This window comes from Lepisosteus platostomus, chromosome 21, assembly GCF_059453375.1.
Source record: "Lepisosteus platostomus isolate fLepPlt1 chromosome 21, fLepPlt1.hap1, whole genome shotgun sequence".
In the NCBI taxonomy this organism is placed as follows: Eukaryota; Metazoa; Chordata; class Actinopteri; order Semionotiformes; family Lepisosteidae; genus Lepisosteus; species Lepisosteus platostomus.
Window position 1 is genome coordinate 2,628,376 of NC_142631.1, and position 18,647 is coordinate 2,647,022.

At 51.6% G+C, this 18,647-nt stretch overlaps 1 long non-coding RNA gene across 1 annotated transcript in view; it reads left to right on the plus strand.

Annotated features, from left to right (window-relative positions):
- LOC148643859 (uncharacterized) overlaps window positions 1–18,647 on the plus strand; it is an 84,000-nt gene that overhangs the window by 33,187 nt on the left and 32,166 nt on the right. Inside the window, exons 2-3 of the long non-coding RNA XR_015928848.1 lie at window positions 14,332–14,470; window positions 16,386–16,511. This is a non-coding gene — a long non-coding RNA (uncharacterized LOC148643859). The remainder of the gene's footprint in view (window positions 1–14,331; window positions 14,471–16,385; window positions 16,512–18,647) is intronic.

An 18,647-nucleotide genomic window follows, 5' to 3' on the forward strand; every position in this document is an offset into this window, starting at 1 on the left:
GCCACGGACATCTGGCGCATCAGCACGGCATAGCCAACCCTGCCCAGTGAAACAGGCTACATACAATATATGGGTTAAAAACTTTACAGGTTCGAGTAGGTTGAGAACATGCAGTTGCAATGGAATGCAGTTATGAATATTAATGAGCTCTCGTCCAATCACGGCGCTACAAGAGATGGAACTGCCTTTTCCATCCTCGAACTTCATTCTGTAGAAGATGTCTAACATTACAACTAACAGTGACTTTATATGCCTTCAGAAATGGAAGTACCAGCTACTGTATCGATTTTAAATACATACTGCTGTACAAATGTCTTAAGCATAATCAGGCATTATAATATATAAATATGTCATTGCATTGATTGTACCTCTCCAGACATCCATGAAAGCACAAGGCTACACTTTCTATCACACAATACAGATACAATACTAGCTTAAATACAGTTCTTAGCTTAAAGCAAAATTATTACAATTTCAAAAGATCAAGTAGGATTGTGCTTTCTCTACAAATGAAGGAAAGTGCAGAGTGCAGGCAGTTTAACTATGTCAGATAGTCTAAGACTATTATATATTTATATTAGCTAATAAATTGATATAGTGTATTTATATAGATATACATTATATATCAAATGTCTCAGACATTTATTCAGTAGTACATACAGTAGTTTTTCTAAATTTCTATAAGCAAGTGGCTCCTTGCTAAACCAGAACTCTCGCTCCTCGGTTTAACAATTATCGTGAGTGCTGTTTTTTTTTTTTCCACGGCGGATGGTTTCTGCAAGACAGGATTTTTCCGACTTGGGAAAAGGTCACTGGCTTATCTGAAGGGACCGCACGGGCCCCCCGTCCGACCCCATCCTGGGGTATCGCTGCAGCTGGGCCCTGGGCCGGAGCAGCACGCCTCCCTCACCTGAAAGGGACCACGCCGCCCGGCTATAAATAGAAACCCGTCAAGGGGTATTTGCTTTGAAAGTAAGAGCGAAAGTAAAAAGTTTTAGATGTTAAACTGTCTCTGCGTTACTGTCTCTTACAGACCCGTTTTGGGGGTAGTCTATAAATTCTGCCTGGGGGTATACGTTTGTATCTGCAAGTATTATCCTCCACTGTCTAATTCTGCAGTGTAGCCTTGTTCGCATTTGGCTGGAAGTAGTTCATTTCCTCAGTCAAGAGACTGCAGCTATTACAGATGCATGCAATTACACAACTGCACGGGCAAACAGAGAGCAAATTACCTGGATTTGCAGCTCGTTTTCCCCCCCCCCCCGCTAACTGATGGACAAATCTCATCTGGGGGAGCGGATCTCGCTAATCACTCCGAACCTGCTCCGTGGGCTCCCCCAGGACCGCGGGCTCGGGAAGGAGAAGGCATCAAAACGAGCCCCGCGGATGGGAGTACCGCCAAGCCAGCCCTGATTGAAATCTGCAGCTGAGCCATCGACAGAGCTGGTGCTCAGTGTGTGCTGGCTGTATTATACAATAATTAGAACTGGATAGGGCATTAGTGACCTCTTAATATCCCATAATCCAATAATTAAAAGTGATAACTGCTTAGGACAAAATCGAGGTTAAGGCTTCCTCTGTAGTAGAGTCACAGCGTGTTTAATTAATACGCACGCTGTTGAGTGTTTTTGCCTTTTTTTTGGAGTGGCAAATTGCTGGCTCTTTTTCGTGTTTTTTTTTTTCAAAATGACCAAAGCCCTGGCATCTCCAGTTGCCGAACAGCCCACTGCTGCAGCGTCACGCAGTGCCTTCAGCCTGGGAGATGAGAAGTGCCGACAGACTGCTGACAACGGCGAGTTCTTCTCCTGTTCTCGCTCGGCGGCCACTTCTCTCAGCTGTCTGTCTTGAAAGACACAATAGGAGCGGCGCTTTAAGCTCGCCCGTAATCGGAGTTTTCCTGGTGCTATGTGTGTACATATTTATGTACTTGCCATGCATATTTAGCAATATATACCCTGAAAAGAAATACCTGTAGCCTTTAGCACAACGTTTCTAAACTGGTAAGTGCCTTCACATTGCTTCTAAGTTAACTGACTCTGCGGTTGCCGATTTAATTTCACCAGGAATATTTTTCTCTTTAAAAGTGAGGTGGCGTCACATCTTAAAACCTGGATCCATTTACCTGTTGGTATTGCACAAACAGGTGTATGGTATTGTACAGTCCAACGTTGGGAGATAATTCCGGACGTTCGTGCGTTATCCCTGCTGCATGGGCTTCCTTTCTGCCGCAGTGCCCGTCTCTCCCAGGGATGGGGGGGGCAGGAACAGGGTGAGGGTGGGGGAAAAGCCCTTGGCTTTGGGGACAGTGAACCGATGGGAATGTCGACACGATCCGTTTCCTGATGAAGCACAAGGCGCGGGTGAAATCCCCAGTGTCTGGCCCAGGCCCCCCTTCCGAGTGGTTCTGAACCATTTGTTAACAGTACCTGGACAAAACACTAACCCTGTTCTCATTTCAGCTCTATTGTTACTGCTCCATTCTCCTTATATTCAGACACTGTACCCGTCATTGCCCATAGTGGCTCAGCGGTGAAGTGGAATTAATCGAGGTCGGTCAGTTCTGGCCTTCGTAATGGTCTGTGAATCTGGCCCGTTTAGGTCAGGTCATCGGTTCCTCTTTTAATCCATTTTCCCTGTAAAACAAAGTTCACATTTTCAATTTAACTGCGCAGGCCAGTTACTCGAGAGGGATGGATGATAGTTGCGTTGCTGTTATGTACTCCTGGGCTATATACTAAATATAGTTCGAGTAGGGAGCTGCGTCAGCATGCGTAGGCTGCAAAGGAACAGGTAAAGGTTTATTCTGTGCTGAGAAGAAAAAGGAGGCGCAATGTTTCAGCCATGGAGCCTTCTTCAGACTCAGACCTGAAGAAGGCTCCACAGCCGAAATGTTGTTTCCTTTTCCTCTCAGCGGGGAATAAACCCGTTACCTGTTGCTTTATATACTGAATGGCCTTTCTGTCTTCCCTTATCAGAGTCGGGTTCGGCCTGCTTCAACAACGGCAGCCTTTTTGAACTGTGACTGCAGGGTGGCATTCGATGCGCCCCTCCAGCACTGAGCTTGGGATGTTCTGGCAGTCGGGTTGCGCTTGGTGTTTCCCCACAGGACGCGGTGAGTGGGACGCTGTCCGGGCGTGTAAAGGGGACAAGACGCACGGACAGGGAGAAGTGCAGCGGGGGGGCTGCAGGGAGGAAGGGTCCTGGGTGTGTTCTGCCATCAGAACCTCTTTGTTTCTACTGGCGCAGCTCAGTCTGGAGGAGGGGAACCCCAGCTTGTCGTTCGGAGATCTGTCACTGAGAAACCTGATCACAGCTCCTCCAGGTCAACTCCACAGCCTGCGTGCAGTGCTCTGCTTTATGCTAGGTGTTGTGTCCCGTTCTTCATCCGGGAAGATCACCACTCAGATCTACTTGACTGATTTTAGCTCCTGCTTCTAAATAACAGAAGTTGCTCATATTGGCACCTCTGTGAAGCTACGAGGTTACCCTTTGAAGGCTTTTTTCTTTTCCTGTATTCCCTATATTTTAAAGACGCATCGGTCTCCGTTCGGGCAGCGTGCACGCGAGACAGGCAGGCGGTTTCTCCTGCTTATCCGAGAGCCTCAGGACTGGAAAATCCCCGTCCGTAAGCGCGGATCAGGGCCCACAAACTTTTAGTCCCGGTCGCTTGCTCCTCTTTAGTCAGAGGCTGCAAGGGAGGTGAGGCCAACACCCCACTTCCGGGCTTCGGACCGAACCAGCCAGCGGGCTCCCGGGGAGCTCGGGCCCGGCGTACCTGGCTTCTCGCCCTGCCCCTCCAGGAACCCAGGCCCCCCGGACAGAGGAGCCGGGTCCCCCCGGAGGTCCGCCGCTGTCACAGTGCAGCAGCCAGACGCCGGGTCGTTTCCGTCTGAAGCCCGGTTTGGGGGAATCCGCCAGCCTTGACACTTTTTTTTTTTGCAAAGAGGACTTTTTATTTTCTCGCTACAGCCCAGTGCTCGTTCAGGCCTCGGTCCTGCTGGGGGGGGGCGGGGATTCGGTCTCCGAGCCGACTCAACTCGACTGCCTGGTGGGGAAAAAACAACCCCCCCCCCCCCCCCCCCCCCAAAAAGCCCTCGCACCTCTCCCGTCAGCTTCACAGCGTCGCACACCAAAGAGGAGAAGGTGCTCACAGCAAACACTGGGTGACAGGTTGACGGATGGGCTGTTTTTTCAGCACCGCCACGTGTGACACACCTGCCCTTGTGGGGCTGCAGGTGGGGCTCAGGCTGCTGGCTGCACTCCTGGTGGTGTGGCGCACACACACACACACACACACACACACACACACACACACACACACACACACACACACACACACACACACACACACAAAGCCGGTGCTTGGCTGGTCCGCTCCCACTCCCACTCCCACGGCCCCCAAAACGGGACCCACGGGCTCCACTTCGAAACTCACGGGCACTGGAATTCCAGAGGTGGGGGGGGGGGGGGGGAATTAGGGGTGTGTCCCCCCCAGTCTAGCTCCCTCGCTTCGGTCACCCCGGTCTGACCTCATCACCAGCCCCGACATTCTGACTGTTCGAATTTTTCCCCCCTCCCTCACTCGCCAGTTTCGAATTCCCAGGCGTCGATGTGCTCAAGAGTCCGACCGCGAACCGACACTTCTCAGACTCGACGCCGCTCGGCCACGCGATCTGCAGCTCCTGCACCCTCCCGGGGCTGACGGACCCCTACGGTGGTCGCGGATCCGGGAAGCCCACAGGCGCCCTCCTGGTTTCGCAGCCCCGGTTCCGGCTCGGTCCACTCCTGCCGGCGGTACTGCCGCTGGCGATTCAATCCCAGGCGTGTTCAAGACGCCCCAGCGTGACCCCCGGGGCCTGGCTCACCGACCCACGGAGAACCTCCCCGTTCAAAAAGAAAAAACGGAGAGAAAAACAACAAAACGCAGGATTTGAGTCAAATTAAGCAGAATTCAGTTCAACTTTATCCGTCACTGTACTTGCACGGGTGCAAAGTAGAGTGAAAAGTGTTTCTCATTAGTCTCTCAGGTGCAGTATATAAATAGAACAGCAGACAAGACAATAGACAGTAAGACAATAACAGTGTAAACGACAGTATGGTACCAGTGCAAAAGTGTCAAAAACTGCAAATACGCAAACAGAGAAAAGTATACAAACGGGACAAAAACAGTGCAAAAGAAATGAGCAATTAATAAATAGTACAACTAGTACAGTTTTAAGTCCAGTTTCGGCTTGCATTCAGTTGTCTGTAGTGGTGTAGGGGTACAGTTGTTGTGGGTACAGGACGAAGTGAGGAGAGCTCATAGTATGATGGGAGGGAGTGGGGGGGTCACCAGCTTGACGGCTCTGGGGAAGAAGCTATTTTGGAGTCTAGTTGTGTGCGACTGGAGCGTCCGGAACCTTCTACCAGATGGTAGGGGGACAAACAAGGTATGACTGGGGTGAGTGGGGTCAGACATAATTTTGGTGGCTTTTTTCAGACTCCTGGTGTTGGCGATTTCCTGGATGGATGGTAAGGCACTGCCGATGATGTGTGGGGCAGTTTTGACCACCCGCTGCAGTGCAGTTGCCGTAATAGACTGTGAAGCATGCTCTCCACCGTCCATCTGTAGAAGCTGGTGAGGATCCGCGGATGCAGGCGTATGTTCTTCAGCCTGCTCAGGAAGTGCAGCCGCTGTTGTGCCTTCTTGATGAGACTGGAGGTGTTGAGTGCCCGTGTGAAGTCCTCAGAGATGTGAACACCTAGGAATTTGAAGTTACTCACCATCTCCACCACAGTCCCTTCGATGTAAATGGGGGAGCGGACTTTTCCTTGTCTCCTGAAGTCAACGATCAGCTCTTTGGTTTTGCTGATGTTGAGACATAGGTTGTTGGCTCGGCACCAGGCTGCAAGTTGTTTTTTATCTCCTCCCTGTAGGCAGTCTCATCGTTGTCAGTGATCAGGCCCACGACTGTGGTATCGTCGGCGTACTTGATGTGGGGGTGCTCGTGTGTTTGGGTCGGTTCTGCCCTCCGGTCGGCTCGTGTTGTGGGGGCAGGGTCTTCCGAATCCCGTCTTTCCAGCTGTCATTGATCCACAGACCCCAGGCCGCCTGCCTGAAAGTGAGCTCAGGTTCAGTGTGCGCTAACGTTGTCCCACACCACAACGGCTGCCCGGTCGCACACAACTTGTAGGAATGCAGTAAAGAGTACTGGACGGGTGTGACCAGGTGTAGCTTTACATGAAGAGTGGGCCGTGGATGTCACAGGTGGCCTCTCTTGTGACTCGCCTGGGATGTTTGCTGTGATGAGGCTCAATGTCCTGTCAACGCCACTATCCAAAAGACCAGGTGTCCTTTTTTAATCTTAGCCACTGCTAGCGTTTGTGTGTTGTTGTTTTACTGTCGGGAGACGCATGAAGTTTGTGCCCTTTTGAAGTTTGCAAGGGTGAAGTTCTGTGATGTGGCTCTTTACAAATTTTCTGACTGTACACAAGCTACCAGCTCCCTACAGATTTCTATTCCAGTAACAGGGGCTCTTCTGCTTTATCCAAAATATGTGGTATTTAATTTACCAATGTGCTTTTAAAATCATTGAGTTCCCCTGTACGACAACCGCCACGTGAGATTACACAGTGGGCTTTGAGGAAGAGTTGTTTGTTTTTCATTTATCTCTGTGAGAAATATTTCGTCTTCCGTGTGGGTGCTTTTCCTATATACACTCCTGGCCGGCCTCGCTGCCCGATTGTGCGCCTGCGCGAAGCCCTTCCCGACCCTGTCTCGGTGTGCCGCTGGACGTACGTGCGCGCACCCGCGCGAATGTGCGTGTCTGTGTCTGTGTCCCCGCCCCCGTCGTAGCTCGGCGCGCCGATTGGCCTGCGTTGCCATGGCGACGGCAGATCCTGCAAGGGGGGGGGGCGTGTGGAGCAGCTGGGTGGCGGCGGCGGTGCTGCTGGTGTTGGCGTCGACCCGGTTCGCCCTGAGAGCAGCCGGCCTGACCCGACACGACTCGGGCAGGGGGAAAGCAGGAACAACAACAAAAAAAAAAATCCGCTTTCTCGTGGAAGGTAGAAAAAAAAGGCGAGAGGGAAGCTAAGCTGCACACGGGGATACTGACGGAAGGGAAGACAGATCCCGTGTGGGAAAAACACACAGACCGAACTTGCCTCAGAAAGCGCAGAGACAAAAAACTTTTTATACGTATAGACCCCCCCAAAAAAGTTGCACAAAACTGACAGGTCATTGGAGGAAGAGAGGCATCGGAGGGGTTTCTGCAGCAGCGCCTGTGTGAAAGAGGAAAACGAGAGAGAACTGTGGATTTTCTTTCAACCACTCCTCGTTTCATAGTTTCCACGTAATTTTTTTTTGTTTTGGACAGTTAGCACCATTAAAGCCCCAATGCAAAGAGTATGTTGCCCCTCCAAAACCTGAGCTCGGTGCACATGAGGGAAATTTGGGGACTGGAAGCAGGCGTCACCTAGAGCAGAAAGACCATGTTTAAATCAACAGAGAGCAACACACACACACACACACACACACACACACACACACACACACACACACACGAGAGGGAGTAAGATTTGCAGAGGCCCAAACCTCGCTGCGCCTGCCGAGCCTGTATCCCGGAGAACCAGGTGAATCGGTGCCTGAGGCCAGCGATGGCCTGCTGGGGTCCCAGAGTGCACCAGGGCGTCCACTGGAGCAGGCCCAGTGGGGTGCTTTGCTCAGGGGTACAGGAGTAATGCCCTTCCTGGGATTTGTGCCCACAAGCCCTTCAGCGTGGAACTCCCCACCACTGAGCCCCAAAGCTGTAAGAGAGGGGGCTGGAACAGGTCCTGGAGAGAGGGGGGTCTTCTGGGGTTCGTTCCAGCCAGATCGCTCAATTACACAGCTGGGATAATTATTTAATAATTAGCAGTAATACGTCTAGCTAGGGAACAAGGTTATTTACGGGCAGCTCATGACCAAGAAGTGAATGGAGCGCATGTCTTGTGTACTTGTCTTGTGTACTTGGCCGTTAAGAGCCTGAAGAAGAGAACTCCTGCGTGCGTATAATTTACAAATTAATTCGGTTAATTGTTGATTTGACTCCTCGGGTCGAGAGGCAGGGCCCTCCAGGAAGTGAGTTTGAGACCCCTAGTGCAAAGTGAAGCCCGGGGAAACGGTTAATCATGTGGCATACCAAGTGTTTTTTTAAGAACATTATTGACGGAATCACGGAGAAAAGCTCTGCAACATAAAGTTCAGACTACTTCACGGGCGAATCTTCCCTGATCCCACACGACTACAGCTACTGCCTTTCGTTGGCCATTTCTCAAAGCCTTAATGTTGTTTAACTGCATTATGGTCGTTTTATAAAGTGATAAACAAGTCAATCGGTCTTGATTTAAGGAGTTCGTTTTGGTCATTAACAGCCCAGAGAGAGCTGTCGCGCAGATGAAACCTCGGAGATCGACCTCAGTCACTTCCCCGAGCCATTTGGAAGAAGAGAACCCTGTCCTGGGGGGGGGGTCTGTGCGTTACAAATGTCAATTTATAAACCTCTGAGCTAGGAGGACGCCGGAGATGTCACCTCATGCTACATTCCGGTCTTTTTCAAGGCCTTTAATAAGGGGGGGGAGTTCATTCCTGAAGCCAGGAGCTGTCAGGGATGGAGAAAGCAGGAAGCCAAAGGCAGGAGTGTCCTGGAGCTTCACATCAGGGACCTCCCTCACAGCTCCGAAAGTGCTTGGCTCTTAGCATTATTATTAGACTCTGCAGTAATAATAATTAAACGCAACAGGCCGGTGCCGGTGTGTGGTGCTGCTGGATGACAAGAAGCGTGTTTGGTAGCCGGTGCAGGACAGCACAGTGAGGCTTTGCAAAGAAGGAGTCAGGTCTTCCTCTATGAATTGGCTACATTACTCTGCTCTCCTCCCCACCGAGAGCTGGTGTGTGGGGAGCGTTCTGGCGCACTATGGCTGCCGTCGCATCATCCAGGTGGGGCTGCACATTGGTGGTGGGGGTGGAGGGGATCCCCATTACCTGTAAAGCGCTTTGAGTGGAGTGTCCAGAAAAGCGCTATATAAGTGTAAGCAATTATTATTATTATTAGGTCTTGCGTAACAGGAGTTGCAGATCCTTGCAGAAGTACTTAGAAAGCTGGAACACTGTGAGCAAAGGAACTCCGTTGTATATAAAGACAGTGGAGCACAGAGAGAGAGGGGGGGATGGGACAGGGAACAGAGAGATGGGGATGGAGACAAGAGGGAGAGGTGGGAGAGTAGGAGGTAAATATAGAGGAAATCCCAATAGACGCTGTTGTGGTCTTCCATCAATCCGTCTTTTATAGGCTTCCAGTTCAGCGTCCCCAGGGAAGCCGGAGCCTATCCCAGCGAGCAACGGGCGCGAGGCAGGGTACACCCGGGGCAGGACACCAGTCCATCGCAGGGCCGGTGCAGGCAGAGACGAACCCACGTGCTTGCCTGCTGATACCGTTCTGCTGCTCATCTGATCTGTAACTCCTCTGGTATCTTGTGGCTTGGGTTTTTGAATAGCTTCTGCTGCAGCGAAGGCTGAACTACTATAAACATTTTGCACGTTGCCTCATGACTTAATTACCGGGGTCGGTGAGATTGCGGTACTCTGTTGTGTTCTTTTACAAGAGCCACCCTGAACAAAGCCTATCCTATCAGATTATAGCCTTTAATATTATTGGTTAATAATAATAATAATAATAATGAAGGAAGCTGCTGGCCAAGTTTGGGAGGAGCCCGTGTTTAATGCGGTCAGACCTGTGACTTGTAGACGGGATCGCTGCCCTCACACAGGAGTCCGGATGGGGTTTCCAGTCCTTCTCCCGGCGCAGGGTCTGAACGGTGGGGTTTTCCTCTCTGTCCCAGGCGGTTTGGGTGCGAGTCCGCCACAGTTCCAGAACCCCTCCCTCCCCGCCGGCCGCCGGCGGTGCCACTCTCCCCAACGGCAGCCGTCGGGCTGCAGTAGCGTGTCACGGCACCGTCCACAGACTGTCTCTCGGCACCGCGGCGCCACTGTAATGACGGTGATTACAACGGAAAGGGCTGACTTGGCGCGACAGGAAGCAGACGTTCTGGACACGGTGCTCGTTTGATGGGAACGGCGAGGCTGACCTGCCCTCAGGTGCCTCATCGTGCCCCTGCGTGTCATTCAGAGGGGACAGGGCCCACGCTCCTGTCCTTCTGCTCTGGCAAGCGCCGCTTCTTTACACAAAGGGTGGTGGGTGTCTGGAACAAGCTGGCAGGCCACGTGCCCTCCGCTCGTCTGTGTCCATTTTTATTCTTCGGAATCAACTTTTTTTTTTTAGCGGATACCCTCCCGGTTTCTGGGTGGCACAGCATAGCGAGTGAGCCCTTAGACTCTCCTTTAGAGAGTCTCGTAACTGACAGGCTGTGGGTTCGAGTCCCCACTGGAGACACTGCTGTTGTACCCCTGAGCAAGGTCTCCACAGCTCCAGTCCTCCTAGTTGCATAAATGGGGGGGGGGGTGATGGACCAGCATCCGGTCTGTGTGTGGGTGGGGGGGGGTCACATGCCCTCTGGTCTGCTTGACACTGCAGGACCCAGGATGAGCTCTGGCCCAGTGAGCCTCTGTGGTTCTGCTCTGGACTTTGCTTGTCCAGCCGTTAGGCATTCTCCAGACGTGGTCCGGATATGATGGCTCCCCCAGGTCACATCCGCTTCTCCCCCCCCCACACACACACGCACGCACGCCCTGCCTGCTGGGGCGCCGATGACATCACGGGTGCTTGCCTGACTGACCCCGGGTTCGAGCCAGCACTGTCCAGACCACTTAGCGCAGGCATACTAGTCAAACTCCTGTCCTCTCTGTTAGCCACAGACAAAATTACTGGCACCCTCTACGGGAAACTGTTCTCCATCCATTCATCTCAGTACTGTTCTTTAATCCGATTATAATCCTGATAGATTTTATTTGATTGGATGCTGATTCACTCTAGGGCAAAGCTGTAGAACTGCAGGTGAATGAATTGAGTCCTGGCAGGAGGTGTGAGAGTAAAGTCAGAGAGACACTTTTCTAACGCAGCTGTCTTTTAAACACCCTTAAATCAGGGCTCTCAGACTCACTTCCTGGAGGGCCTGGTGTCTTCTGGGTTTTGTTCCAACCACCTGAGTAGTCAATTAACCAATTAACCTAATTATTTTCCAAATCAGACACGTCTAGGGTTTCTCATAAGGTCCTTTACAGCTGATTACATCAGACATGCACTGCATTAAGCCTACGGTTGCCTACAAATCAACTCAGCCCCTCAGTAATAAAATAATGCAACTAATTAAATAAATGGTCCATTTACTGAGTCTGAGAGCCCTGGTTAAAATAAAGTACTATCATACCTGGCCACTGAGCAGGGAGGACAAGGGAGTGCCTTGGTTGTGTAGCTTTCAGCCATGCTTCCTGGGAATCGGGGCTCTTTCTGTCTTCGAGTCGCCTCACAGGAAAGGAAACCAGGCTTTGCGGTTCCCTTCGCGATCTAGATCATCGAAAACTATGAAGCCCCAAATCCTTTTTGCAAGTAGAAACCCCCCCCCCCCCAAAAAAAAAACTTGGGAAACAAATTCTGTTCCAGACCCAGGATGCGTACGTACGCGTCCCCACTGCTGTTGTACCCCTGGGAGAGGTCTTTACCCCACCGGCAGCTCCAGTCCTCCCAGCTGCATAAGTGGGGGGGACAGGCAGTGCTGGGGGGGGGGGTCGCCCTGTGATGGACCAGGATCCCCTCTGTGGGGGGGGTTAACATACCCCCTGGCCTGTACACGCACGCTGGCACGTCTGTTTCACAGCCCCCTTGTACTCCTTCAAATTATGCCCCCATGCACGCGAAGCCCCTCACCTGAGCTCTCGTCAGGGGAGTCTTTGTTTCAGAACGTCAGTGACAGGTGTGTGTCAGGATCCTGAGGCCTGATGCAGTGGTTTCGAGGGGGTGTGCGTGTACATTTGTATCCTAAAAGTGCGTGTGCCTCTAAGGTCAGACACTTTTTAAAGAGGCGCAAGGTGGCGAATCATATTTCAGTGAGATTTTTTTTTTTTAGGCAGTGGCTTAAGCGATTACTTTTTTTGCGGCCGGAGGAAAAAAAAAACGGGCAGGATCTTCAAAACTAAATTCAAGAAGTTCGTCAGGACCTCTCTCTCTCTGGGTCTCCCTGACGCTAGTCCATGGGCCTCAGCTGGACAGCTGTCCCCCAGTCCCGCGCTGCAGTCCGGGCGGCAGGGCAGGTCAGGGCTGGCCGGGTGGGGACAGGCCCTGCTGCAGCAGCAGCGAAGCAGCCTGTTGACAGCGTCTGTCTCCCTGCAAAGAGAATAAAGCTGTCTGGAAGGAGGGTAGGCAGAGGGGGGGGGGGAGGGAGGGAACAAAAGCTGAGAAAAACCCACAAATCTCGACATGTTAGCCAGTCCATTTGCATAAAAGGCCTCCGGCAGCGAGGAGGCCGGCTCCCGTCTGCCTGCGCGGCCCCGTCGCCCCCTGCTTCGGCTTTAAGAGGGCTGGAGCAGAGCGGCGCGTCCTGGCACTGCGCTCCCCAGTGTTTTAATTGAGATCCCGACAGCAGCGAGCGCGCGAGAGCGCTCAGGAGCGGCCCCAGCCTTCGCCGGGGAAGTGATTTGTGGTCGTGATGACACCTTGTGTGTCACAGTGGTTGTACATTAGCAAGGCAGAAAAATGCACTCTCCCCTTTTTTTCCCTTCCTCTCCCCGACTCGCAGCCCCCGGCTGCAGTTGCTCGGGCTCTGTGGCACTCACACCTCCAAGCTGAAGTTTTCTAAAGCAAACATCTTAGATGGTTGCGTTTTTAGTGGCCCATTTAAACTCTTTTTCTGGCTGGAGTGATTTTAAAGACCCCATACTACGCTGTTTTCAGAACAAATTGTAACAATGCAGGTAGTGTTACATTCACGGTCTCCAGTTTTGCACTCTTCATATTTTTGTTATTATTTTTTGTAACATTCCGTTTAATGTTTGACTCGCAACATAAGTAATTGAAATTAGGATTTGAGGCTGATCGTCATTATTTGATGATTATGAAGAGGTATCGGTTAAGGAATTAAATTACCCCCCTTGGGGATGAATAAAGTATTTTGAATTGAATTAAATTATTTTTAATTATGAAGAAGTGTGCAAGCTAGACAGTTTTTTTTCCAGAGGAGCAGTACTTAAGTGATTTTTTTAGAAGAATTACAGACTAATGAAACTAACATACTCATCCCTGTCCCGTGCACTAGTACTCGTCCCTGTCCCGTGCACTAGTCCCATGAGTATCCCTGTCCCATGAGTGTGACAAGTTCAGTCTATAAGAGTCTGAGAAGCACAGCACCATGTGGCAGATGTACAAAGAATATAAACCTGGCTGAACCATAATGGGGCTGCCCATTGACCTCTGACCCCTTTGACACTGCTGGGTGCCTGTAAAACAGGCTGCAGACAGCTCTGACCTTTCTGTGCGCTTTCAAGATAAGGTACTGATATCCGGACCAGGGTCGGGGTCACACCCTGAGGGCATTGAGCTTTTCCACTTCCTCGGGGACCCCGTGGTCACAGTGCTGGTGATGAGAATGCTGGGACCTCCAGTACTTCTGCTTTAGCCCTCCTTGGGTTCAAGAGGTGTCAGACATCCCGATGAGATGAGACTACTGGGCGCACAACAGAACTGTGATACCACACACTCCAGGGATGGGGGTTGCAGATGTGCCTGCAGCTCATATCTGTAGTCCTGGAATGTGCACCACTGAAGTGTGTCCCCAGGCCTCTTCCTGTCTTGATGTCATTAAGGGTCAAAAAGTAACTAAGTAGCCAAACAAGAAGATGAGACCCTTTGCTTCGTTCTTCTATCACACAGCCTAATTTCTGTGGTGTTCGAGCATGAAGGCTGCAGGCAGACTTTTTAAGGAATGGCAGGCTTGTCTTTAATTTGCAAAAGTTGATTTCAACACCTCTTGGAGTGTATTTTTTACAATATTGTTTGTTTGTTTTTTAAAAATGTTCCATATAACGCCTGCCATAGGAGAGGTATGGGTGCTCTTTTAAGATGATTTTTTCAAGAAAACGCAGCTTTTGTTCTACTGAGTGACACTCTGAGCAGCACGTGCGTTCAGACCCTCCTCTTGAGGTGAGTTGTCCAGAGGAGGCCTGCAGGACTGCGTCTGAAATGTGTCCCTATGTGACGGGCCTCTTGAGATCAGCCACCACATCAAGGACAGCCTCAGCAGATTCGCCTGTATTGCACCAGGTCTTGACACGAATGTGGCTCCTTCTCATCTCTTTCTGCCCACAGGGTTGTGGCGATGGGGTTGTGATGGGGGGTGGGTAACCGTGTGTGTCTCGTTCAGCAGCAGTGGGATCCCAGATGCCTGATCCAACTGGGGAAAGTGGTGGAAATCGGCCTCCTGCCTCCGCAGCTGAAGAGAGTCTTCACACACATGGCCTCCTCGCATCTGAAGCATTTCCTACCTTCTCAAAGACTGCTGGAAGGTGAGAGTGAAGTTGTGGGGAACTCTTTTGTGGGTGAACCCGGAGCTCTTGAGTTTCACAGCACTGTTCGGTCATGCCTGGATTTCTCCGGGGGGCGGGGGGGGCAGCGCGCTTCTGTACGACCAGTTTCCTGTGCCGGAGTCCTCCTCTCCCAGGACCACCGCCACCCTGCTGGGTTTGCAGTCCCCTGGAAACCCTGAGCAGTGGAAGACCTGCTCCGGTGGTGCTCTGACTGGGCCAGCTCTCAACTGCCGGTGGCTCTCGGGGCCCAAGGAACGAGCTCGGTGATCCGCGGAGCGGGGCTGCCCCAGGTAACGAGCACGTCCAGTTTGAACTGGACCTGGAGCCGGGTGGGGGGGGCAAACAGCGACGCCAAGCTGCAGCACCCAGCTCGGCGCCCACCCCTGTGACATGACTAAGGTTGCTGCTGGAAGAGGTGTTAGTGGGGCCAGCAGGGGGCGCTCACCCTGTGGTCCATGTGGGTCCTAATGCACCAGTATAGTGATGGGGACACTATACTGTAAACAGGCGCTGTCCTTCGGATGAGACGTAAAACCGAGGTCCTGACTCTCTGTGGTCATTAAAAATCCCAGGGCGCTTCTCGAAAAGAGTAGGGGTGTAACCCCGGTGTCCTGGCCAAATTTCCCCATCGGCCCTTACCAATCATGGCCTCCTAATAATCCCCTTCTATGAATTGGCTACATTACTCTGCTCTCCTCCCCACTGAGAGCTGGTGTGTGGGGAGCGTTCTGGCGCACTATGGCTGCCGTCGCATCATCCAGGTGGGGCTGCACACTGGTGGTGGTGGAGGGGATCCCCATGACCTGTAAAGCGCTTTGAGTGGAGTGTCCAGAAAAGCGCTATATAAGTGTAAGCAATTATTATTATTATTATTATGACTGATTCCTAAGGCCAGGGCCCACAGATGGGATGTTTGACTGATCGGGCTCCAGCGATAGAAAAGGGCTTCTCTCCAGTGTCCTGCACGTCTTAGAGGTGGCCACAGGTACTGTCTGCATAGCACTCCTCAGACGCTAGGTTATTTCTCAGTCTACAGCGGGTGCTGTATATCAGTTGGAGGGGTTTGGTTAAGTGGTGCTTTCCTGTAGCTGGCAGCGACGAGATGGCCATAAATTTATGAATGAGCCATCTCGGGATGCGGTGGTAATAGTATGCAGATGCTCTTTTCCTGGGATGAAAGGCTGATAGTCGGCATTCCCGGAGCTGCCAGACGCACCTCCGCCGGTCCAGGCTGCTCGGGCTGCCGCCAGCTGCTCCGGCATCTGCCTGCCGCGGCGCACACTCCCGTTTCCATTACGGCGCCGCGAACGGGAGGGAGGGGGGTGTGTGTGTGGGGGGGGGGGCGCGCGGGGTGTGGCGACCGCCGGGGGCCGCGTCCCGCAGGGGGTCTGCTGGAAGCGCGACCTCCGAGCCTTCCTCGGAGAGGCCGGAAGCCCGCCGCGGTCGGCACGCGGGGCCCGCGCTCGGCGAGAGAGTATCGCGGCCCGCGCGTTCAGAGGCCTGGCAGAAGCCCCGCGCTTAACTGCAATTGCATTTACCCGGAGTAATAAGTAATTAATTTCAATTTGCAGTCAGCCACCCCTGCAAGATGATTAATTATCTTTACAACGGCATAAAGCCTTTGTCTCCCAAAATAGAAACAAACTCCATGGCTGTGCAGACTGAGCCACTCTTCTCCAGATGGATTTATAAATAGCTGCTGCATAGGAGATCTTTAGGAGGAGGTCTGCCTGGATATATGTTCTCAATATTTTTTTTTCTTTATGAAAACTACGCAGGCAGCCTGGTGAAGAAATGCAGAACGGTCTTAAGTAACAGCTTCCATTAACAGGTTTTAAAATTCTGTTCACTGCTCCTACAGCCTTTTATGGTCTCTGCCCTTTATACCTTAAAGGAGCTGTGGTCCCTGGAGGTCTGTAAACGCTGCGCTTGTCGCTCCTGTAGGGATCTGCGCGGAGGGAGTGGGGGGGGAGCCCTGTGGTCGTGCTCCGTGTCTTTGGAATTGCAGGCCAGCCCCGTGGTAAGTGTGCAGACTCAGTTGAACCTTCACAGAGACACGGTCCTGATCAGCCGGGCTAGATCTCACTGGGTTTTCTATTAAAAAATGCTCTGAGCAGTTTGTGTGAAGAGCAGACTTCGGCCAGTTTGTTGTTTGTGACCATCCACTCTGATACCGTTTTAATACCTTTGTCTGAAAACCGGTCTAAAAAAGCCCAAACCATGCTGGTGTACGAAGGGAGCGTGGTCATGGAGAACCGATGCATGAGAGGAGCTTTCAGTTGCTTGAGCCACCAGGCAGTTGCCCTTGACCCCTCATGGTTGCTCCCAGGGATCCAGAGGCAGGGGGAGCCTGCGTGTCACATGGTGTGGGCCGGTGATGTCATCGCCGGAGCTGGGGGTGTGTTCAGCCCAGCTTCACAAGGGGAGGCCACCATTCATCATTCACTGCCTCCAGGTACTTTTAAATACATACATACATTAAATTAGAGGCGTTCAAATGCATCCCATATATCAAATCCTTGTGCAGTGTATCAGGAAGATCACATTTGTACTGTAAATGTCTTTCATATAAATGGAGTTACGAATCAGAATGAGTGCAGTGCAGTAATTAATTGAGTTTTAATCATGGGCTGCAGGGGAGTCAGACACTCTAGATTTCCTGGAATAAAGCCACTCTGAATGGCAGGTAGATGCAGTTAGTCTAATACTCAGAAGCAACAGACTGTATTAATGTGGGGGAAATTAATTGCTGGGGAGAGATGTGCAATAAATATATTCTGCTGTCCTCTCCATCTAAAACGGCCAAGATTCTCAACTCCAGGAAGCAGATTGAGATGGTGGAGATGTCCTGACTTCAAAGATCTAGATAGATGTGTTATAATACAGGGAGTAACACTCCCATCTGCAGCTCTGGGAGTGCCTGGAGAGTGCTGAAGCTCTGTGGGTTTGATTAGGTCCTGTATTCCATTCCACAAGAACATCTGAACTCCACTTGGACTAACAGGTGTCCAGTAACCCCAGAAGAGAAATTACTGAGGAGTTACTCAACTATTCCTGATAGTCTAACAAACTATCTTTCAGCTGTTGAGCATTTAATCCATTGACCAATAACATTGATCCATTGATGGGCGACAATAGTTATGTCTGAATCTTCCTTGATACTCTTTTACTGAACTTTATGCTGGTTGCTGATATTAATTGACAACTTGCTGTAAAGAGGTTTGTGAAGGTGCCTTTTGTGAGAAAGAGTTCTATTTAAATGCAGGACTTATTTCAGTATCAGCAGCCCGGTAGAATGCTTGTATGTCTTTGATCGTTCTGGCTGCAGGAGGTGGGGTTGTAGTGTCCTCTGTCCTGTGTGGTCTAGCTGTCCAGTGCCCAGAGGGGGTGGACAGTGACTCCATCTCTCCACAGTGCAGAGCTTCTGAGCTCATCTTTTCCTCTTTTTTTTGTTTAATTTTTTCTTTCACCCATGACTAACTTTGTTCAGGCAGAATTCCCGAAAAACCGAACCGTTTGGGTCATGTCTTCCTCCTCTCTTCCTGCCCCAACACAGCAATCAACCACATTGGCTTTAATGAACAAATCTTAAATAGTTTGAAACAGGTTTGGTTCTCTTTGTAGTGTTTGGCTGTTTATTCGGGGGGGGGGGGGGCGGTATTAGGCTAGTCGGTGTCGGGGTCAAAGGGCAGATGATCAGGGCAGGGTTTCCTGGGTCAGTTGGCTGGGCCTCCCTCTGGGCCGCGCGGTCGTTAGTAGTTCGCTGATCTCGGGGTCTCGTCCAGCTGTTTCCTGCACGAGACCATGGTTCCGGGATCCCCCACATGTACGGGCAGCCACATTTGTACTGTACCCCGTTTGTGGGGTGTGACGGCCCCATGGCCTGCAGGTGCTCCCGGATTGTCCCGGGTTGTCCAGAGGAGCTCCGGGGTTGTCCATGGGTGTCCAGGGATGTCCAGAGGTGCTCTGGAGGTGTCCAGGGGTGTCTAGAGGGTGTTCAGAGGTTGTCCAGTGTTGTCCAGAGGTGCTCCGGAGGTGTCCAGGGGTCCTCTGGGGGTGTCCAGTGGTGTCCAGGAGTGTTCAGAGGTGTCCAGGGTTATCCAGGGGTGTCCAGAGGTGCTTGAGGCTGCGCTGTGGCGAAGGGCTGGGAATATGG